The 22,132-nt window shown below is 46.6% G+C and overlaps 14 non-coding genes across 14 annotated transcripts; all 14 read right to left on the bottom strand.

The window, feature by feature from the left end:
• Positions 1-1,485: 1,485 nt before the first annotated feature.
• On the bottom strand, positions 1,486-1,677 carry LOC140372225 (U2 spliceosomal RNA). Its single transcript, XR_011928561.1, has one exon. It is a non-coding gene; the product is annotated as a U2 spliceosomal RNA (small nuclear RNA).
• A 165-nt stretch (positions 1,678-1,842) lies between these two features.
• Positions 1,843-2,008, bottom strand: LOC140372330 (U1 spliceosomal RNA). The gene has a single exon (XR_011928659.1). It is a non-coding gene; the product is annotated as a U1 spliceosomal RNA (small nuclear RNA).
• Positions 2,009-2,295: 287 nt separating this feature from the next.
• LOC140372290 (U5 spliceosomal RNA) lies at positions 2,296-2,409 on the bottom strand. Its single transcript, XR_011928621.1, has one exon. It is a non-coding gene; the product is annotated as a U5 spliceosomal RNA (small nuclear RNA).
• A 1,047-nt stretch (positions 2,410-3,456) lies between these two features.
• Positions 3,457-3,648, bottom strand: LOC140372210 (U2 spliceosomal RNA). Its single transcript, XR_011928547.1, has one exon. It is a non-coding gene; the product is annotated as a U2 spliceosomal RNA (small nuclear RNA).
• A 165-nt stretch (positions 3,649-3,813) lies between these two features.
• LOC140372329 (U1 spliceosomal RNA) lies at positions 3,814-3,979 on the bottom strand. The gene has a single exon (XR_011928658.1). It is a non-coding gene; the product is annotated as a U1 spliceosomal RNA (small nuclear RNA).
• A 287-nt stretch (positions 3,980-4,266) lies between these two features.
• LOC140372289 (U5 spliceosomal RNA) lies at positions 4,267-4,380 on the bottom strand. Its single transcript, XR_011928620.1, has one exon. It is a non-coding gene; the product is annotated as a U5 spliceosomal RNA (small nuclear RNA).
• A 1,050-nt stretch (positions 4,381-5,430) lies between these two features.
• On the bottom strand, positions 5,431-5,622 carry LOC140372229 (U2 spliceosomal RNA). The gene has a single exon (XR_011928564.1). It is a non-coding gene; the product is annotated as a U2 spliceosomal RNA (small nuclear RNA).
• Positions 5,623-5,787: 165 nt separating this feature from the next.
• LOC140372328 (U1 spliceosomal RNA) lies at positions 5,788-5,953 on the bottom strand. The gene has a single exon (XR_011928657.1). It is a non-coding gene; the product is annotated as a U1 spliceosomal RNA (small nuclear RNA).
• Positions 5,954-6,240: 287 nt separating this feature from the next.
• Positions 6,241-6,354, bottom strand: LOC140372288 (U5 spliceosomal RNA). The gene has a single exon (XR_011928619.1). It is a non-coding gene; the product is annotated as a U5 spliceosomal RNA (small nuclear RNA).
• A 1,041-nt stretch (positions 6,355-7,395) lies between these two features.
• LOC140372196 (U2 spliceosomal RNA) lies at positions 7,396-7,587 on the bottom strand. Its single transcript, XR_011928533.1, has one exon. It is a non-coding gene; the product is annotated as a U2 spliceosomal RNA (small nuclear RNA).
• Positions 7,588-7,751: 164 nt separating this feature from the next.
• On the bottom strand, positions 7,752-7,917 carry LOC140372327 (U1 spliceosomal RNA). The gene has a single exon (XR_011928656.1). It is a non-coding gene; the product is annotated as a U1 spliceosomal RNA (small nuclear RNA).
• A 5,948-nt stretch (positions 7,918-13,865) lies between these two features.
• Positions 13,866-14,057, bottom strand: LOC140372194 (U2 spliceosomal RNA). Its single transcript, XR_011928532.1, has one exon. It is a non-coding gene; the product is annotated as a U2 spliceosomal RNA (small nuclear RNA).
• A 3,213-nt stretch (positions 14,058-17,270) lies between these two features.
• Positions 17,271-17,462, bottom strand: LOC140372223 (U2 spliceosomal RNA). Its single transcript, XR_011928559.1, has one exon. It is a non-coding gene; the product is annotated as a U2 spliceosomal RNA (small nuclear RNA).
• Positions 17,463-17,627: 165 nt separating this feature from the next.
• On the bottom strand, positions 17,628-17,793 carry LOC140372326 (U1 spliceosomal RNA). The gene has a single exon (XR_011928655.1). It is a non-coding gene; the product is annotated as a U1 spliceosomal RNA (small nuclear RNA).
• Between the last annotated feature and the right edge of the window lie 4,339 nt (positions 17,794-22,132).

The following is a 22,132-nucleotide window of genomic DNA, read 5'->3' as shown; positions in this document are numbered from 1 at the left end:
AGATAACGATATGGACAGTTTTTTTATCCAAATCAGTGAGAGGAGTAACGTTCACCTGCTGGAAGACAGTGGTGGATGTTTTCTTCCTCTCGTACAACTCCAAACATGTCTCCAGATGCTTCGTTGTGGTGAAAACGACTTCAAAAATCTTTTTGCCAGGAAAGGCAAATATAAAGTCCAGTTGATTCGTTGTTACAGCCAGTTCTTTTTGCAAAAGGCGTCTGCTGAAGGTCAATCGATCCATTTCCAGTTCTCCCAGTAGTTCGAAGCGGAGTGCATTCCGCCGGGGGCCGTGCGAAGCTGCTGCCATTTCCTCATCTGCCGATGTTGGATCACGTCGCTTAAAGTGTTGTGCTCCATACACCGCACAGCCCCAACACTTGTGATCTTTTTAGTAAAAGGCGAAAGATTTATACACTCTGAAGAGAAACAAGAGTGCCACGTTGCAGCGCCACACGGCGTCCAGTACTTGAGGGCACACGGGGCTTCATCACGGGCAGTGTACTTCTGTTCACGCGCTCATTTGCATCGGCGGTCGCGCGGCAAAAGGGACACGACAGGCTCACACGTCGTTTCTGTAGTGTAGCGGTTATCACGTTCGCCTAACGCGCGAAAGGTCCTCGGCTCGAAACCGGGCAGAAACAAAGCCTCCTTTTATGTTTGCTTCAATCTTTGACACGGTTCATTCCAAACTCGATGGTTTATTCCTAGAAAAGAGGGAGGAGCGGCGGAATTGTCGGCGTAGTCCTTCAAACTTTTCATCACAGAGATCGGGGGAAAAAGACACCGACACACACGCCCAAAAAAAAAAAAAAAAAAAAGGGGCCCCCCTGCAGCCCCATATGTCCTCGTTAGTATAGTGGACAGTATCTCCGCTTGTCACGCGGAAGACCTGGGTTCGATTCCCAGACGGGGAGAGAAAGTGCGTTTTACTCAGCACGAAAGCGTTGCACTGACGCTGAGGACTTGTCCCACCAACGTACCTGCGCTACACTATCGCTTCTGTAGTGTAGCGGTTATCATGTTTGCCTCACACGCAAAAGGTCCCCGGCTCGAAACCGGGCAGAAGCACGCCCTCATGCGAAGACTTTACTTGTCGAGGATGGGTTTGAAAGTCGGTGTTGCGTTTGACCCCCCCCCCAAAAAAAACAAAACAACTAGTCACATGTACTGTACTTCACAAAGGGGCCACTCAAATTCCAAAGGTGGCCTATTTTGCACAAGGGTTTACGTGGAATGGGCTACCTCCCAAGGGGGTTGGGTTTAGGAACAGATACTTCACCTTCCCTCCCCCTCTTCTCCAGTCAGGGCTTTTGGCGGGAGATTTGAAATATCCAGCCCTTCCACTCAAAACGTCTCCGAGAATTTTTGTCCACTTCCGGAGCAGACAAACGGCAAGGAAGCGTTTAACATGAGGGTATGATGGCACATTTGCATGTAACGTGACGGCGAAAACAAACTGAATGACTTTTTTTAACCTGAGAGAGGAGGTGCACCGTTCTCGGAGGTACTGCAATACCGAGCCGATGCGTGGAGTGGACGGAGCAAGCCCCAAATTCTATCTCCCTGGTCCAAAAATCAATTTAATATACGGTCCCCGGGTAGGGGACGTATCAGATATTAAACTGATAAGAACAGATACTACACTTGATCTTAGTCAAAAGGCCGAGAAGCGATGCCCACAATGGGTTCGGGGAGCAGTGAGCTCTCCCCACGCTGACCCTCCCGTCAACGGTCCAAAGCGGCGCCCGCGCAAAGCGCCCGGCGGAGGGGCCGGAGCGCGAGCGGCGTACATGGAAACGACCCTTTGGGTTTTTTTTTTTTTCCTCTGACAAAAAACAAGAGGGGAGAGCGCGAACGCAGTCCCCCACTACCAGAAATTATGCAGTTGAGATTCCCACATTTGGGGAATTCACAGGGGTCAGCACATCCTGTTTGTGCAATGGACGAGCCTCGCCCTGGGTGAACCACCTTCCTGATCATGGTGTCGCCCCTGCCAGGTAAGTATGAGTTGCTCCGCTCCGAGCCAAGGCCCAGGCCCTGGAAGAGGCAATGTGGCAGCATGGTCCTTCCGGCCATTTGCATGGACCAGCTTCCACCCGACGATTGAGCCCCAGGTTAAACGGCAGCGATACACACGCAAGTCTGTGCGTTCTAAGCACTCTTTTTTACTTTTAAAGTTCTTGAACACGGGATGCCAAACGGAGGGTACGCAAGGGCATGTTTAAAGGCCGACAAGACACAACCTTTGCTCTTGGAGGATGACCGCTTGCTTGCTTTAGACATAGGTAGAAAAGCCCCGCATTGAAGCAGGGCATCAAAAAATTGGAAAGATCTCTTGTTGTCCCTCTCCACGGAAATCTTTAGTAAAAGGCGAAAGATTTATACGCTCTGAAGAGAAACAAGAGTGCCACGTTGCAGCGCCACACGGCGTCCAGTACTTGAGGGCACACGGGGCTTCATCACGGGCAGTGTACTTCTGTTCACGCGCTCATTTGCATCGGCGGTGGCGCGGCAAAAGGGACACAACAGGCTCGCACGTCGTTTCTGTAGTGTAGCGGTTATCACGTTCGCCTAACGCGCGAAAGGTCCTCGGCTCGAAACCGGGCAGAAACAAAGCCTCCTTTTATGTTTGCTTCAATCTTTGACACGGTTCATTCCAAACTCGATGGTTTATTCCTAGAAAAGAGGGAGGAGCGGCGGAATTGTCGGCGTAGTCCTTCAAACTTTTCATCACAGAGATCGGGGGAAAAAGACACCGACACACACGCCCAAAAAAAAAAAAAAAAAAAAGGGGTCCCCCTGCAGCGCCATATGTCCTCGTTAGTATAGTGGACAGTATCTCCGCTTGTCACGCGGAAGACCTCGGTTCGATTCCCAGACGGGGAGAGAAAGTGCGTTTTACCCAGCACGAAAGCGTTGCACTGACGCTGAGGACTTGTCCCACCAACGTACCTGCACTACACTATCGCCTTGTAGTGTAGCGGTTATCACGTTTGCCTCACACGCAAAAGGTCCCCGGCTCGAAACCGGGCAGAAGCACGCCCTCATGCGAAGACTTTACTTGTCGAGGATGGGTTTGAAAGTCGGTGTTGTGTTTGACCACCCCCCAAAAAAAAAAAAAAAAATTAGTCACATGTACTGTACTTCACAAAGGGGCCACTCAAATTCCAAAGGTGGCCTATTTTGCACAAGGGTTTACGTGGAATGGGCTACCTCCCAAGGGGGTTGGGTTTAGGAACAGATACTTCACCTTCCCTCCCCCTCTTCTCCAGTCAGGGCTTTTGGCGGGAGATTTGAAATATCCAGCCCTTCCACTCAAAACGTCTCCGAGAATTTTTGTCCACTTCCGGAGCAGACAAACGGCAAGGAAGCGTTTAACATGAGGGTATGATGGCACATTTGCATGTAACGTGACGGCGAAAACAAACTGAATGACTTTTTCTAACCTGAGAGAGGAGGTGCACCGTTCTCGGAGGTACTGCAATACCGAGCCGATGCGTGGAATGGACGGAGCAAGCCCCAAATTCCATCTCCCTGGTCCAAAAATCAATTTAATATACGGTCCCCGGGTAGGGGACGTATCAGATATTAAACTGATAAGAACAGATACTACACTTGATCTTAGCCAAAAGGCCGAGAAGCGATGCCCACAATGGGTTCGGGGAGCAGTGAGCTCTCCCCACGCTGACCCTCCCGTCAACGGTCCAAAGCGGCGCCCGCGCAAAGCGCCCGGCGGAGGGGCCGGAGCGCGAGCGGCGTACATGGAAACGACCCTTTGGGTTTTTTTTTTTTTCCTCTGACAAAAAACAAGAGGGGAGAGCGCGAACGCAGTCCCCCACTACCAGAAATTATGCAGTTGAGATTCCCACATTTGGGGAATTCACAGGGGTCAGCACATCCTGTTTGTGCAATGGACGAGCCTCGCCCTGGGTGAACCACCTTCCTGATCATGGTGTCGCCCCTGCCAGGTAAGTATGAGTTGCTCCGCTCCGAGCCAAGGCCCAGGCCCTGGAAGAGGCAATGTGGCAGCATGGTCCTTCCGGCCATTTGCATGGACCAGCTTCCACCCGACGATTGAGCCCCAGGTTAAACGGCAGCGATACACACGCAAGTCTGTGCGTTCTAAGCACTCTTTTTTACTTTTAAAGTTCTTGAACACGGGATGCCAAACGGAGGGTACGCAAGGGCATGTTTAAAGGCCGACAAGACACAACCTTTGCTCTTGGAGGATGACCGCTTGCTTGCTTTAGACATAGGTAGAAAAGCCCCGCATTGAAGCAGGGCATCAAAAAATTGGAAAGATCTCTTGTTGTCCCTCTCCACGGAAATCTTTAGTAAAAGGCGAAAGATTTATACGCTCTGAAGAGAAACAAGAGTGCCACGTTGCAGCGCCACACGGCGTCCAGTACTTGAGGGCACACGGGGCTTCATCACGGGCAGTGTACTTCTGTTCACGCGCTCATTTGCATCGGCGGTCGCGCGGCAAAAGGGACACGACAGGCTCGCACGTCGTTTCTGTAGTGTAGCGGTTATCACGTTCGCCTAATGCGCGAAAGGTCCTCGGCTCGAAACCGGGCAGAAACAAAGCCTCCTTTTATGTTTGCTTCAATCTTTGACACGGTTCATTCCAAACTCGATGGTTTATTCCTAGAAAAGAGGGAGGAGCGGCGGAATTGTCGGCGTAGTCCTTCAAACTTTTCATCACAGAGATCGGGGGAAAAAGACACCGACACACACGCCCAAAAAAAAAAAAAAAAAAAGGGCCCCCCCTGCAGCCCCATATGTCCTCGTTAGTATAGTGGACAGTATCTCCGCTTGTCACGCGGAAGACCTGGGTTCGATTCCCAGACGGGGAGAGAAAGTGTGTTTTACCCAGCACGAAAGCGTTGCACTGACGCTGAGGACTTGTCCCACCAACGTACCTGCGCTACACTATCGCTTCTGTAGTGTAGCGGTTATCACGTTTGCCTCACACGCCAAAGGTCCCCGGCTCGAAACCGGGCAGAAGCACGCCCTCATGCGAAGACTTTACTTGTCGAGGATGGGTTTCAAAGTCGGTGTTGCGTTTGACCCCCCCCCCAAAAAAAAAAAAAAAACAACTAGTCACATGTACTGTACTTCACAAAGGGGCCACTCAAATTCCAAAGGTGTCCTATTTTGCACAAGGGTTTACGTGGAATGGGCTACCTCCCAAGGGGGTTGGGTTTAGGAACAGATACTTCACCTTCCCTCCCCCTCTTCTCCAGTCAGGGCTTTTGGCGGGAGATTTGAAATATCCAGCCCTTCCACTCAAAACTTCTCCGAGAATTTTTGTCCACTTCCGGAGCAGACAAACGGCAAGGAAGCGTTTAACATGAGGGTATGATGGCACATTTGCATGTAACGTGACGGCGAAAACAAACTGAATGCCTTTTTTTAACCTGAGAGAGGAGGTGCACCGTTCTCGGAGGTACTGCAATACCGAGCCGATGCGTGGAGTGGACGGAGCAAGCCCCAAATTCTATCTCCCTGGTCCAAAAATCAATTTAATTTACGGTCCCCGGGTAGGGGACGTATCAGATATTAAACTGATAAGAACAGATACTACACTTGATCTTAGTCAAAAGGCCGAGAAGCGATGCCCACAATGGGTTCGGGGAGCAGTGAGCTCTCCCCACGCTGACCCTCCCGTCAACGGTCCAAAGCGGCGCCCGCGCAAAGCGCCCGGCGGAGGGGCCGGAGCGCGAGCGGCGTACATGGAAACGACCCTTTGGTTTTTTTTTTTTTTCCTCTGACAAAAAACAAGAGGGGAGAGCGCGAACGCAGTCCCCCACTACCAGAAATTATGCAGTTGAGATTCCCACATTTGGGGAATTCACAGGGGTCAGCACATCCTGTTTGTGCAATGGACGAGCCTCGCCCTGGGTGAACCACCTTCCTGATCATGGTGTCGCCCCTGCCAGGTAAGTATGAGTTGCTCCGCTCCGAGCCAAGGCCCAGGCCCTGGAAGAGGCAATGTGGCAGCATGGTCCTTCCGGCCATTTGCATGGACCAGCTTCCACCCGACGATTGAGCCCCAGGTTAAACGGCAGCGATACACACGCAAGTCTGTGCGTTCTAAGCACTCTTTTTTACTTTTAAAGTTCTTGAACACGGGATGCCAAACGGAGGGTACGCAAGGGCATGTTTAAAGGCCGACAAGACACAACCTTTGCTCTTGGAGGATGACCGCTTGCTTGCTTTAGACATAGGTAGAAAAGCCCCGCATTGAAGCAGGGCATCAAAAAATTGGAAAGATCTCTTGTTGTCCCTCTCCACGGAAATCTTTAGTAAAAGGCGAAAGATTTATACGCTCTGAAGAGAAACAAGAGTGCCACGTTGCAGCGCCACACGGCGTCCAGTACTTGAGGGCACACGGGGCTTCATCACGGGCAGTGTACTTCTGTTCACGCGCTCATTTGCATCGGCGGTCGCGCGGCAAAAGAGACACGACAGGCTCGCACGTCGTTTCTGTAGTGTAGCGGTTATCACGTTCGCCTAACGCGCGAAAGGTCTTCGGCTCGAAACCGGGCAGAAACAAAGCCTCCTTTTATGTTTGCTTCAATCTTTGACACGGTTCATTCCAAACTCGATGGTTTATTCCTAGAAAAGAGGGAGGAGCGGCGGAATTGTCGGCGTAGTCCTTCAAACTTTTCATCACAGAGATCGGGGGAAAAAGACACACGCCCAAAAAAAAAAAAAAAAAAAAAGGGGCCCCCCTGCAGCCCCATATGTCCTCGTTAGTATAGTGGACAGTATCTCCGCTTGTCACGCGGAAGACCTGGGTTCGATTCCCAGACGGGGAGAGAAAGTGCGTTTTACCCAGCACGAAAGCGTTGCACTGACGCTGAGGACTTGTCCCACCAACGTACCTGCACTACACTATCGCTTCTGTAGTGTAGCGGTTATCACGTTTGCCTCACACGCAAAAGGCCCCCGGCTCGAAACCGGGCAGAAGCACGCCCTCATGCGAAGACTTTACTTGTCGAGGATGGGTTTGAAAGTCGGTGTTGTGTTTGACCCCCCCCCAAAAAAAAAAAAAACAATTAGTCACATGTACTGTACTTCACAAAGGGGCCACTCAAATTCCAAAGGTGGCCTATTTTGCACAAGGGTTTACGTGGAATGGGCTACCTCCCAAGGGGGTTGGGTTTAGGAACAGATACTTCACCTTCCCTCCCCCTCTTCTCCAGTCAGGGCTTTTGGCGGGAGATTTGAAATATCCAGCCCTTCCACTCAAAACGTCTCCGAGAATTTTTGTCCACTTCCGGAGCAGACAAACGGCAAGGAAGCGTTTAACATGAGGGTATGATGGCACATTTGCATGTAACGTGACGGCGAAAACAAACTGAAAGACTTTTTCTAACCTGAGAGAGGAGGTGCACCGTTCTCGGAGGTACTGCAATACCGAGCCGATGCGTGGAGTGGACGGAGCAAGCCCCAAATTCCATCTCCCTGGTCCAAAAATCAATTTAATATACGGTCCCCGGGTAGGGGACGTATCAGATATTAAACTGATAAGAACAGATACTACACTTGATCTTAGCCAAAAGGCCGAGAAGCGATGCCCACAATGGGTTCGGGGAGCAGTGAGCTCTCCCCACGCTGACCCTCCCGTCAACGGTCCAAAGCGGCGCCCGCGCAAAGCGCCCGGCGGAGGGACCGGAGCGCAAGCGGCGTACATGGAAACGACCCTTTGGGTTTTTTTTTTTTCCTCTGACAAAAAACAAGAGGGGAGAGCGCGAACGCAGTCCCCCACTACCAGAAATTATGCAGTTGAGATTCCCACATTTGGGGAATTCACAGGGGTCAGCACATCCTGTTTGTGCAATGGACGAGCCTCGCCCTGGGTGAACCACCTTCCTGATCATGGTGTCGCCCCTGCCAGGTAAGTATGAGTTGCTCCGCTCAGAGCCAAGGCCCAGGCCCTGGAAGAGGCAATGTGGCAGCATGGTCCTTCCGGCCATTTGCATGGACCAGCTTCCATCCGACGATTGAGCCCCAGGTTAAACGGCAGCGATACACACGCAAGTCTGTGCGTTCTAAGCACTCTTTTTTACTTTTAAAGTTCTTGAACACGGGATGCCAAACGGAGGGTACGCAAGGGCATGTTTAAAGGCCGACAAGACACAACCTTTGCTCTTGGAGGATGACCGCTTGCTTGCTTTAGACATAGGTAGAAAAGCCCCGCATTGAAGCAGGGCATCAAAAAATTGGAAAGATCTCTTGTTGTCCCTCTCCACGGAAATCTTTAGTAAAAAGCACTTTTCACTTTTCAGGCGGTTTTTATTATTTCATAGCAATAAATTTCTTTCAAAATACTTTCCACACTTAAAACACATCTTTTAAACACAGTTTACAAAAGTCAATACAATTACACATTATTTACCAAAACTATGAATACAGCAAGTCTTTAAAAGAGTTTGGAATTTTCCATAAATTGATTATTTCTTCTCTCTTTCCTTCCACTAAATCTCTTAAAACATAATCTTTAAAAATATTCATAACACATTTCATCAACAACATTTCTGACATTTGATAGTTTTTAAAAGTCAATACATTCCTTGATTTCCAGATAGCTTCTTTTATACAATTAACTATAATCCACCACCTCTCCTTATTTTGGAATTTTGCAGTTTCACCATAGGCAATATTGTTATAACTTGATGGAATTTTCCCAACATTTTTCAGCCATGGGGATACTGTTACCCAGGCATTCACAGCAAAAGGGCATGTCCAAAAAAAGTGTAAATGAGTTTCCTCACTGCCACAAAAGGGTCTCGGGCATCTTGGGCTTGGTGTAAAGTGTCTTTTAAAAAGGAACTCTCGGGTTGGCAAACATTTATGGCCAATTTGCCAGGCCAAATCTCTGTGTCTGTTCGTAAGTTTTTGAAAATGTATATTTTCCCATGCCCTTTTGCTCTCTTGTGCCGATAAAAGATCTACCGGGGTAAGTTTCTCCAAATCTACGGACAGTTTTTGTTCTATTTTTCTCCTTGTCAGTTCTGTCGTCGATGGTACCTGGCTAAGTCCTTTGGATAAGTTCTCAAGCACATGTTTGTAGACTGATGGGCAAATCTCGGCGTGGGGGACATCCATTGATGGTCTTTTTCCCCATGTGATTAAAACTTTTCTACCCACCCACAATTTTGCAAAATAGTGCCACAAAATTTCCCTTTCTGGTAGAAGGACTGCCTTTAAAATTGGGGCCAAGAACATTGCTTCAAATTTTGCCTCGATTAATGGCACCCCGATACCCCCGCACAGTGGGAGGCGATGCATTATATTTCGTTTGAGTCTCTCTGATTTCCCCCCCCAGATAAACTGGAACAACATCTTCTTCAGAGTCTTAAGTATCCGATAGGGGGCAGGAAACACAGTCGCCAGATTATTCACTGAAGCCAACAGTACCGAGTTCACAATTAAGACTTTCCCAGTAAATGTAAGCTCCCTATCTTGCCATGCTCTTAAATTGGCTGTCAATTTGGGTAGCTTTGACTCCCAGTTTTTTACTTCCATGTCTTTTCCTATCTGAATTCCCAAGACTTTAATTGTGTCTTTATTTTTAATCAGGTCTATATTTTCGTATTTCTCTTTCCAATTCAAATAAAGTATTTTGGTTTTGTTCTTATTAACCCTTGTGCTTGCAGCGAGAGTAAAGTTTTCACAGACCTTTAAGGCTTCTCCTATAGATTTATTGTCTGAAAGTAACAAAGTGATATCATCCATATAAACTGATATTTTTGCCTGTCTATTTTCACTTCCTGGCACAAAAATTCCTTTTATGTCATTGTTCCTTCTAAGGGCACAAACTAGCGGTTCTATTGCTAAAATAAATAATGTGGGTGACAAGGGGCACCCTTGTCTGACCCCAGCCCGGATATCTATAGCATTTGTTTGTTGTCCATTAACTATTACCACACTATGGCAGTCAGTGTACAAGAGGTTAACCCACCGTCTAAAATTTTCTCCAAAACCAAAATGTTTCAACACTGCTTTTATATAATCGTGGCTTATGCTATCAAAAGCTTTTTCGAGGTCCAAACTTAGTATACATAGGGGGCTGTTACGTTCTTTACAGAGGAGATACGTGTCTCTCACCAGGGCTAGGCTATCTGTCATTGTCCGTCCTTGTACTCCACATGTTTGTTCACTCTCCACCAGGTCACCAACGATGGGTTGAGTTCGTAAAAATAAAACCTTGGCCAGTATTTTTACATCGACACCTAGAAGGGTTAGTGGTCTCCAGTTCTGTAGATTCTGTTTTTGTCCTTTTTTGTGAAGGAGGGAGATTGCCCCCCGTCTCAATGATGATGGCAACGCTCCTTTGCCAAGACTTTCGTTGTACATCTCCAAAAGGGGGAGTTTCAGCTGCTCCCAAAAGGTAACGTAAAACTCTTTGGGGAGACCATCCAAGCCTGGAGTTTTATTGTCTTTCATACTTGTAATGGCTTTTGTCAGTTCTGCCAATGTTATATTTTTGTCTAAGGATTCCTTCACTGAAGTACTAAGTTTTCCAGTAGTCTTAGAAAGAAAAGTGTCCATCATTTTGCTAGACACCAGTGTGTCCTGATAGAGATTGGCAAAAAAGGACCTAATAATGTGAATGATTTTTTCCATGTCCTTCTCTTCTTTTCCTTCCTGATCATAGACAGATGTTATATGGTGCTTTGCTTTTGCTATTTTTTGGAAAAAGTACCGGGAACATTTCTCATTTTCCTCTAGATGTTGGATCCTGCTTCTCAGGAGGATACTTTTACTCTTCTCCCTCATTAGTTCACATAGTTTTGCTTTTAGTGTGACAATCTCTTGTTGCATGTCAAAGCCGTTTTGTGCCAGTTTATAGTAGTTTTGAAGTTTTCTTTGAAGTCTAGAATAAAACATTCTCTTTCTAGCGGCCAGTGTTTTACTTTCTGACATGAAGAAGGATTTTGTCCTGGATTTAATATCTTCCCACCAGTCTCCACAGGAGTTATGGAGATCTCGTAGGGTTTTCCATTGTTCAAATTTTCCTTTTAATTTTTCTACTATGTATTTGTTCTGTAATAAAGCAATATTTAATTTCCACGGGCCCGTATGGCGTTTCAACCCTCCTTTAATGTCTATCGCGGTGGTTAGCTTAAAGTGATCTGAAAAGACAACTGGTGTTCTCCAACATTTAAGGGGGAGAAGGCCTCGGGACACCAGGGTAAGATCAATACGTGAGAAGGATTTGCCATTAGACCACGTAAAGTCTGGTTTTGACCCTAAACTTTCCGCACAGTCTTTCAAATGACAGTCTCTTATTAAATTCGCCAAAGCGTGTGAGCTGGCATCTAGTTTTGCCGTAGTAGCTCGTTTTGTCAATCTGTCTGTTCTAGTCAAGATGCAGTTAAAGTCACCCCCAATGACAACTTCATATTTGCAAAAAATTAAAGTCTGTAAAAGTTCCAAGGTTTTAAGTCTTCCTTGCACTGTGGGTGGACAATAAACACTGATAACTCTAAGTTGTTTTCCATTTTGATCTAAGTCTACAGAGAGTATTCTTCCATCACTTATTCTCTGGACTCTGTTTATATTAAAATGGTGACCTCGGAGCAAGATGGCTACCCCAGAGTTCTTGTTTTCATTATCTCCAGACCAAAAGGATTGTCCATGAGGCCATCTACTTTCATAATCTCTATAACTATCTTTAAAAGGTATATTACATTCTTGGAGACAGAAAATATCTCCAATTCCATTATGCAGTTCATTGAAAACTGTCTGGCACTTTAACAATTCATTCAAGCCTCTTGTATTAATTGTGACTACTGAGAGAGAGGTCATATTAATAGCTGGAGGAGTTTACCACTAAACCATTTTCTCCTTGTGTTCTGTGACCCTTCCTTTTTTTCTTTTGTGGATTTGGGGGGCCTTCCGCCGATTTTATTTTTGTCACAACTGTAAACGTGTTCACGCTAGTATGGTCAAGGAATTCGGTGGAGGGAGACGAGGCAGGTGGCCATACCTTTTCAGACTGCTCTAGGTGGAAAGATTCCTCACTTGACGTGTTCTGAAGGCGTTTTACCGCCCCCTGCCGTTCCAAAAATTCCACTTGAGTGTCCGGAAGAAAGGTTTCAGCTGTTGCTGCTAAACCATCTTGACTATCCTCTTGCGGTGCAGGTTCCCCCTGTGTGCCCTCCTCCTGGAAGGGGGGGAGGCTGGCCAACAGGGCGTCGAAGACCCCTTCTGCATCCTGTAGAGTTTTGGGGACATCCTGAAGTCTCACTGTGGGTGGTTCTTTTGGAGAGTTGTCCGGTCCATCTGCCTTGTCCATTCTGTCTTGTGACACGGGATTCTCATCAAAGAGTTGGGAATAGGGATCCGGGTCATCTTGGCATGATACTGATGTTGTCACTGTATTCCCTTTCACTCTATTAGCATAGGCTTGTGGGCAGTCCTTAAAGAGATGGGTGTCCGCCGAACACAGGTTGCATTTAACTGAAACTGTGCATAGTGATGTGGGATGATCCAGGGATTTGCACTTTCTGCATTGGGCTACATTGCACCCTGCTGCCAGGTGATCAAGGCTGCCGCATCTTCTGCATTTCCGTGGCTGCCCCGGATAAAAGACAGAGCCTCGGAAAGCCCCCAGTTGAATGGAGTTAGGGAGATGTTGAAGTTCCCCGTTAGTTCTTCTTAACTTCACTTCCAGCCGCTTGGTTCCTGTTTTAATGCCATCGATGTCTACAACCTCTGTTGCTTTTAGGACATCGCAGAAGAAAGAGGCCCATGTCTTGACATCATCCAGTCTCACTTTTTCTGAATAGATAACGATATGGACAGTTTTTTTATCCAAATCAGTGAGAGGAGTAACGTTCACCTGCTGGAAGACAGTGGTGGATGTTTTCTTCCTCTCGTACAACTCCAAACATGTCTCCAGATGCTTCGTTGTGGTGAAAACGACTTCAAAAATCTTTTTGCCAGGAAAGGCAAATATAAAGTCCAGTTGATTCGTTGTTACAGCCAGTTCTTTTTGCAAAAGGCGTCTGCTGAAGGTCAATCGATCCATTTCCAGTTCTCCCAGTAGTTCGAAGCGGAGTGCATTCCGCCGGGGGCCGTGCGAAGCTGCTGCCATTTCCTCATCTGCCGATGTTGGAGCACGTCGCTTAAAGTGTTGTGCTCCATACACCGCACAGCCCCAACACTTGTGATCTTTTTAGTAAAAGGCGAAAGATTTATACGCTCTGAAGAGAAACAAGAGTGCCACGTTGCAGCGCCACACGGCGTCCAGTACTTGAGGGCACACGGGGCTTCATCACGGGCAGTGTACTTCTGTTCACGCGCTCATTTGCATCGGCGGTCGCGCGGCAAAAGGGACACGACAGGCTTGCACGTCGTTTCTGTAGTGTAGCGGTTATCACGTTCGCCTAACGCGCGAAAGGTCCCCGGCTCGAAACCGGGCAGAAGCACGCCCTCATGCGAAGACTTTACTTGTCGAGGATGGGTTTGAAAGTCGGTGTTGCGTTTGACCCCCCCCCAAAAAAAAACAAAACAACTAGTCATATGTACTGTACTTCACAAAGGGGCCACTCAAATTCCAAAGGTGGCCTATTTTGCACAAGGGTTTACGTGGAATGGGCTACCTCCCAAGGGGGTTGGGTTTAGGAACAGATACTTCACCTTCCCTCCCCCTCTTCTCCAGTCAGGGCTTTTGGCGGGAGATTTGAAATATCCAGCCCTTCCACTCAAAACGTCTCCGAGAATTTTTGTCCACTTCCGGGGCAGACAAACGGCAAGGAAGCGTTTAACATGAGGGTATGATGGCACATTTGCATGTAACGTGACGGCGAAAACAAACTGAATGACTTTTTTTAACCTGAGAGAGGAGGTGCACCGTTCTCGGAGGTACTGCAATACCGAGCCGATGCGTGGAGTGGACGGAGCAAGCCCCAAATTCCATCTCCCTGGTCCAAAAATCAATTTAATATACGGTCCCCGGGTAGGGGACGTATCAGATATTAAACTGATAAGAACAGATACTACACTTGATCTTAGCCAAAAGGCCGAGAAGCGATGCCCACAATGGGTTCGGGGAGCAGTGAGCTCTCCCCACGCTGACCCTCCCGTCAACGGTCCAAAGCGGCGCCCGCGCAAAGCGCCCGGCGGAGGGGCCGGAGCGCGAGCGGCGTACATGGAAACGACCCTTTGGGTTTTTTTTTTTTTCCTCTGACAAAAAACAAGGGGGGAGAGCGCGAACGCAGTCCCCCACTACCAGAAATTATGCAGTTGAGATTCCCACATTTGGGGAATTCAAAGCGTGTGAGCTGGCATCTAGTTTTGCCGTAGTAGCTCGTTTTGTCAATCTGTCTGTTCTAGTCAAGATGCAGTTAAAGTCACCCCCAATGACAACTTCATATTTGCAAAAAATTAAAGTCTGTAAAAGTTCCAAGGTTTTAAGTCTTCCTTGCACTGTGGGTGGACAATAAACACTGATAACTCTAAGTTGTTTTCCATTTTGATCTAAGTCTACAGAGAGTATTCTTCCATCACTTATTCTCTGGACTCTGTTTATATTAAAATGGTGACCTCGGAGCAAGATGGCTACCCCAGAGTTCTTGTTTTCATTATCTCCAGACCAAAAGGATTGTCCATGAGGCCATCTACTTTCATAATCTCTATAACTATCTTTAAAAGGTATATTACATTCTTGGAGACAGAAAATATCTCCAATTCCATTATGCAGTTCATTGAAAACTGTCTGGCACTTTAACAATTCATTCAAGCCTCTTGTATTAATTGTGACTACTGAGAGAGAGGTCATATTAATAGTTGGAGGAGTTTACCACTAAACCATTTTCTCCTTGTGTTCTGTGACCCTTCCTTTTTTTCTTTTGTGGATTTGGGGGGCCTTCCGCCGATTTTATTTTTGTCACAACTGTAAACGTGTTCACGCTAGTATGGTCAAGGAATTCGGTGGAGGGAGACGAGGCAGGTGGCCATACCTTTTCAGACTGCTCTAGGTGGAAAGATTCCTCACTTGACGTGTTCTGAAGGCGTTTTACCGCCCCCTGCCGTTCCAAAAATTCCACTTGAGTGTCCGGAAGAAAGGTTTCAGCTGTTGCTGCTAAACCATCTTGACTATCCTCTTGCGGTGCAGGTTCCCCCTGTGTGCCCTCCTCCTGGAAGGGGGGGAGGCTGGCCAACAGGGCGTCGAAGACCCCTTCTGCATCCTGTAGAGTTTTGGGGACATCCTGAAGTCTCACTGTGGGTGGTTCTTTTGGAGAGTTGTCCGGTCCATCTGCCTTGTCCATTCTGTCTTGTGACACGGGATTCTCATCAAAGAGTTGGGAATAGGGATCCGGGTCATCTTGGCATGATACTGATGTTGTCACTGTATTCCCTTTCACTCTATTAGCATAGGCTTGTGGGCAGTCCTTAAAGAGATGGGTGTCCGCCGAACACAGGTTGCATTTAACTGAAACTGTGCATAGTGATGTGGGATGATCCAGGGATTTGCACTTTCTGCATTGGGCTACATTGCACCCTGCTGCCAGGTGATCAAGGCTGCCGCATCTTCTGCATTTCCGTGGCTGCCCCGGATAAAAGACAGAGCCTCGGAAAGCCCCCAGTTGAATGGAGTTAGGGAGATGTTGAAGTTCCCCGTTAGTTCTTCTTAACTTCACTTCCAGCCGCTTGGTTCCTGTTTTAATGCCATCGATGTCTACAACCTCTGTTGCTTTTAGGACATCGCAGAAGAAAGAGGCCCATGTCTTGACATCATCCAGTCTCACTTTTTCTGAATAGATAACGATATGGACAGTTTTTTTATCCAAATCAGTGAGAGGAGTAACGTTCACCTGCTGGAAGACAGTGGTGGATGTTTTCTTCCTCTCATACAACTCCAAACATGTCTCCAGATGCTTCGTTGTGGTGAAAACGACTTCAAAAATCTTTTTGCCAGGAAAGGCAAATATAAAGTCCAGTTGATTCGTTGTTACAGCCAGTTCTTTTTGCAAAAGGCGTCTGCTGAAGGTCAATCGATCCATTTCCAGTTCTCCCAGTAGTTCGAAGCGGAGTGCATTCCGCCGGGGGCCGTGCGAAGCTGCTGCCATTTCCTCATCTGCCGATGTTGGAGCACGTCGCTTAAAGTGTTGTGCTCCATACACCGCACAGCCCCAACACTTGTGATCTTTTTAGTAAAAGGCGAAAGATTTATACGCTCTGAAGAGAAACAAGAGTGCCACGTTGCAGCGCCACACGGCGTCCAGTACTTGAGGGCACACGGGGCTTCATCACGGGCAGTGTACTTCTGTTCACGCGCTCATTTGCATCGGCGGTCGCGCGGCAAAAGGGACACGACAGGCTCGCACGTCGTTTCTGTAGTGTAGCGGTTATCACGTTCGCCTAACGCGCGAAAGGTCCTCGGCTCGAAACCGGGCAGAAACAAAGCCTCCTTTTATGTTTGCTTCAATCTTTGACACGGTTCATTCCAAACTCGATGGTTTATTCCTAGAAAAGAGGGAGGAGCGGCGGAATTGTCGGCGTAGTCCTTCAAACTTTTCATCACAGAGATCGGGGGAAAAAGACACCGACACACACGCCCAAAAAAAAAAAAAAAAAAAAAGGGGCCCCCCTGCAGCCCCATATGTCCTCGTTAGTATAGTGGACAGTATCTCCGCTTGTCACGCGGAAGACCTGGCTTCAATTCCCAGACGGGGAGAGAAAGTGCGTTTTACCCAGCACGAAAGCGTTGCACTGACGCTGAGGACTTGTCCCACCAACGTACCTGCGCTACACTATCGCTTCTGTAGTGTAGCGGTTATCACGTTTGCCTCACACGCAAAAGGTCCCCGGCTCGAAACCGGGCAGAAGCACGCCCTCATGCGAAGACTTTACTTGTCGAGGATGGGTTTGAAAGTCGGTGTTGCGTTTGACCCCCCCCCAAAAAAAACAAAAACAACTAGTCACATGTACTGTACTTCACAAAGGGGCCACTCAAATTCCAAAGGTGGCCTATTTTGCACAAGGGTTTACGTGGAATGGGCTACCTCCCAAGGGGGTTGGGTTTAGGAACAGATACTTCACCTTCCCTCCCCCTCTTCTCCAGTCAGGGCTTTTGGCGGGAGATTTGAAATATCCAGCCCTTCCACTCAAAACGTCTCCGAGAATTTTTGTCCACTTCCGGAGCAGACAAACGGCAAGGAAGCGTTTAACATGAGGGTATGATGGCACATTTGCATGTAACGTGACGGCGAAAACAAACTGAATGACTTTTTTTAACCTGAGAGAGGAGGTGCACCGTTCTCGGAGGTACTGCAATAGCGAGCCGATGCGTGGAGTGGACGGAGCAAGCCCCAAATTCCATCTCCCTGGTCCACAAATCAATTTAATATACGGTCCCCGGGTAGGGGACGTATCAGATATTAAACTGATAAGAACAGATACTACACTTGATCTTAGCCAAAAGGCCGAGAAGCGATGCCCACAATGGGTTCGGGGAGCAGTGAGCTCTCCCCACGCTGACCCTCCCGTCAACGGTCCAAAGCGGCGCCCGCGCAAAGCGCCCGGCGGAGGGGCCGGAGCGCGAGCGGCGTACATGGAAACGACCCTTTGGGTTGTTTTTTTTTTCCTCTGACAAAAAACAAGAGGGGAGAGCGCGAACGCAGTCCCCCACTACCAGAAATTATGCAGTTGAGATTCCCACATTTGGGGAATTCACAGGGGTCAGCACATCCTGTTTGTGCAATGGACGAGCCTCGCCCTGGGTGAACCACCTTCCTGATCATGGTGTCGCCCCTGCCAGGTAAGTATGAGTTGCTCTGCTCCGAGCCAAGGCCCAGGCCCTGGAAGAGGCAATGTGGCAGCATGGTCCTTCCGGCCATTTGCATGGACCAGCTTCCACCCGACGATTGAGCCCCAGGTTAAACGGCAGCGATACACACGCAAGTCTGTGCGTTCTAAGCACTCTTTTTTACTTTTAAAGTTCTTGAACACGGGATGCCAAACGGAGGGTACGCAAGGGCATGTTTAAAGGCCGACAAGACACAACCTTTGCTCTTGGAGGATGACCGCTTGCTTGCTTTAGACATAGGTAGAAAAGCCCCGCATTGAAGCAGGGCATCAAAAAATTGGAAAGATCTCTTGTTGTCCCTCTCCACGGAAATCTTTAGTAAAAGGCACTTTTCACTTTTCAGGCGGTTTTTATTATTTCATAGCAATAAATTTCTTTCAAAATACTTTCCACACTTAAAACACATCTTTTAAACACAGTTTACAAAAGTCAATACAATTACACATTATTTACCAAAACTATGAATACAGCAAGTCTTTAAAAGAGTTTGGAATTTTCCATAAATTGATTATTTCTTCTCTCTTTCCTTCCACTAAATCTCTTAAAACATAATCTTTAAAAATATTCATAACACATTTCATCAACAACATTTCTGACATTTGATAGTTTTTAAAAGTCAATACATTCCTTGATTTCCAGATAGCTTCTTTTATACAATTAACTATAATCCACCACCTCTCCTTATTTTGGAATTTTGCAGTTTCACCATAGGCAATATTGTTATAACTTGATGGAATTTTCCCAACATTTTTCAGCCATGGGGATACTGTTACCCAGGCATTCACAGCAAAAGGGCATGTCCAAAAAACGTGTAAATGAGTTTCCTCACTGCCACAAAAGGGTCTCGGGCATCTTGGGCTTGGTGTAAAGTGTCTTTTAAAAAGGAACTCTCGGGTTGGCAAACATTTATGGCCAATTTGCCAGGCCAAATCTCTGTGTCTGTTCGTAAGTTTTTGAAAATGTATATTTTCCCATGCCCTTTTGCTCTCTTGTGCCGATAAAAGATCTACCGGGGTAAGTTTCTCCAAATCTACGGACAGTTTTTGTTCTATTTTTCTCCTTGTCAGTTCTTTCGATGGTACCTGGCTAAGTCCTTTGGATAAGTTCTCAAGCACATGTTTGTAGACTGATGGGCAAATCTCGGCGTGGGGGACATCCATTGATGGTCTTTTTCCCCATGTGATTAAAACTTTTCTACCCACCCACAATTTTGCAAAATAGTGCCACAAAATTTCCCTTTCTGGTAGAAGGACTGCCTTTAAAATTGGGGCCAAGAACATTGCTTCAAATTTTGCCTCGATTAATGGCACCCCGATACCCCCGCACAGTGGGAGGCGATGCATTATATTTCGTTTGAGTCTCTCTGATTTCCCCCCCCAGATAAACTGGAACAACATCTTCTTCAGAGTCTTAAGTATCCGATAGGGGGCAGGAAACACAGTCGCCAGATTATTCACTGAAGCCAACAGTACCGAGTTCACAATTAAGACTTTCCCAGTAAATGTAAGCTCCCTATCTTGCCATGCTCTTAAATTGGCTGTCAATTTGGGTAGCTTTGACTCCCAGTTTTTTACTTCCATGTCTTTTCCTATCTGAATTCCCAAGACTTTAATTGTGTCTTTATTTTTAATCAGGTCTATATTTTCGTATTTCTCTTTCCAATTCAAATAAAGTATTTTGGTTTTGTTCTTATTAACCCTTGTGCTTGCAGCGAGAGTAAAGTTTTCACAGACCTTTAAGGCTTCTCCTATAGATTTATTGTCTGAAAGTAACAAAGTGATATCATCCATATAAACTGATATTTTTGCCTGTCTATTTTCACTTCCTGGCACAAAAATTCCTTTTATGTCATTGTTCCTTCTAAGGGCACAAACTAGCGGTTCTATTGCTAAAATAAATAATGTGGGTGACAAGGGGCACCCTTGTCTGACCCCAGCCCGGATATCCATAGCATTTGTTTGTTGTCCATTAACTATTACCACACTATGGCAGTCAGTGTACAAGAGGTTAACCCACCGTCTAAAATTTTCTCCAAAACCAAAATGTTTCAACACTGCTTTTATATAATCGTGGCTTATGCTATCAAAAGCTTTTTCGAGGTCCAAACTTAGTATACATAGGGGGCTGTTACGTTCTTTACAGAGGAGATACGTGTCTCTCACCAGGGCTAGGCTATCTGTCATTGTCCGTCCTTGTACTCCACATGTTTGTTCACTCTCCACCAGGTCACCAACGATGGGTTGAGTTCGTAAAAATAAAACCTTGGCCAGTATTTTTACATCGACACCTAGAAGGGTTAGTGGTCTCCAGTTCTGTAGATTCTGTTTTTGTCCTTTTTTGTGAAGGAGGGAGATTGCCCCCCGTCTCAATGATGATGGCAACGCTCCTTTGCCAAGACTTTCGTTGTACATCTCCAAAAGGGGGAGTTTCAGCTGCTCCCAAAAGGTAACGTAAAACTCTTTGGGGAGACCATCCAAGCCTGGAGTTTTATTGTCTTTCATACTTGTAATGGCTTTTGTCAGTTCTGCCAATGTTATATTTTTGTCTAAGGATTCCTTCACTGAAGTACTAAGTTTTCCAGTAGTCTTAGAAAGAAAAGTGTCCATCATTTTGCTAGACACCAGTGTGTCCTGATAGAGATTGGCAAAAAAGGACCTAATAATGTGAATGATTTTTTCCATGTCCTTCTCTTCTTTTCCTTCCTGATCATAGACAGATGTTATATGGTGCTTTGCTTTTGCTATTTTTTGGAAAAAGTACCGGGAACATTTCTCATTTTCCTCTAGATGTTGGATCCTGCTTCTCAGGAGGATACTTTTACTCTTCTCCCTCATTAGTTCACATAGTTTTGCTTTTAGTGTGACAATATCTTGTTGCATGTCAAAGCCGTTTTGTGCCAGTTTATAGTAGTTTTGAAGTTTTCTTTGAAGTCTAGAATAAAACATTCTCTTTCTAGCGGCCAGTGTTTTACTCTCTGACATGAAGAAGGATTTTGTCCTGGATTTAATATCTTCCCACCAGTCTCCACAGGAGTTATGGAGATCTCGTAGGGTTTTCCATTGTTCAAATTTTCCTTTTAATTTTTCTACTATGTATTTGTTCTGTAATAAAGCAATATTTAATTTCCACGGGCCCGTATGGCGTTTCAACCCTCCTTTAATGTCTATCACGGTGGTTAGCTTAAAGTGATCTGAAAAGACAACTGGTGTTCTCCAACATTTAAGGGGGAGAAGGCCTCGGGACACCAGGGTAAGATCAATACGTGAGAAGGATTTGCCATTAGACCACGTAAAGTCTGGTTTTGACCCTAAACTTTCCGCACAGTCTTTCAAATGACAGTCTCTTATTAAATTCGCCAAAGCGTGTGAGCTGGCATCTAGTTTTGCCGTAGTAGCTCGTTTTGTCAATCTGTCTGTTCTAGTCAAGATGCAGTTAAAGTCACCCCCAATGACAACTTCATATTTGCAAAAAATTAAAGTCTGTAAAAGTTCCAAGGTTTTAAGTCTTCCTTGCACTGTGGGTGGACAATAAACACTGATAACTCTAAGTTGTTTTCCATTTTGATCTAAGTCTACAGAGAGTATTCTTCCATCACTTATTCTCTGGACTCTGTTTATATTAAAATGGTGACCTCGGAGCAAGATGGCTACCCCAGAGTTCTTGTTTTCATTATCTCCAGACCAAAAGGATTGTCCATGAGGCCATCTACTTTCATAATCTCTATAACTATCTTTAAAAGGTATATTACATTCTTGGAGACAGAAAATATCTCCAATTCCATTATGCAGTTCATTGAAAACTGTCTGGCACTTTAACAATTCATTCAAGCCTCTTGTATTAATTGTGACTACTGAGAGAGAGGTCATATTAATAGTTGGAGGAGTTTACCACTAAACCATTTTCTCCTTGTGTTCTGTGACCCTTCCTTTTTTTCTTTTGTGGATTTGGGGGGCCTTCCGCCGATTTTATTTTTGTCACAACTGTAAACGTGTTCACGCTAGTATGGTCAAGGAATTCGGTGGAGGGAGACGAGGCAGGTGGCCATACCTTTTCAGACTGCTCTAGGTGGAAAGATTCCTCACTTGACGTGTTCTGAAGGCGTTTTACCGCCCCCTGCCGTTCCAAAAATTCCACTTGAGTGTCCGGAAGAAAGGTTTCAGCTGTTGCTGCTAAACCATCTTGACTATCCTCTTGCGGTGCAGGTTCCCCCTGTGTGCCCTCCTCCTGGAAGGGGGGGAGGCTGGCCAACAGGGCGTCGAAGACCCCTTCTGCATCCTGTAGAGTTTTGGGGACATCCTG

Source organism: Eucyclogobius newberryi, unplaced genomic scaffold, assembly GCF_026437365.1.
Source record: "Eucyclogobius newberryi isolate DKJ021-1_F unplaced genomic scaffold, fEucNew1.0.hap1 SCAF_22, whole genome shotgun sequence".
In the NCBI taxonomy this organism is placed as follows: Eukaryota; Metazoa; Chordata; class Actinopteri; order Gobiiformes; family Gobiidae; genus Eucyclogobius; species Eucyclogobius newberryi.
Note: the sequence above shows the minus strand (reverse complement) of the source record. Positions and strands in the feature narration are given on the sequence as shown.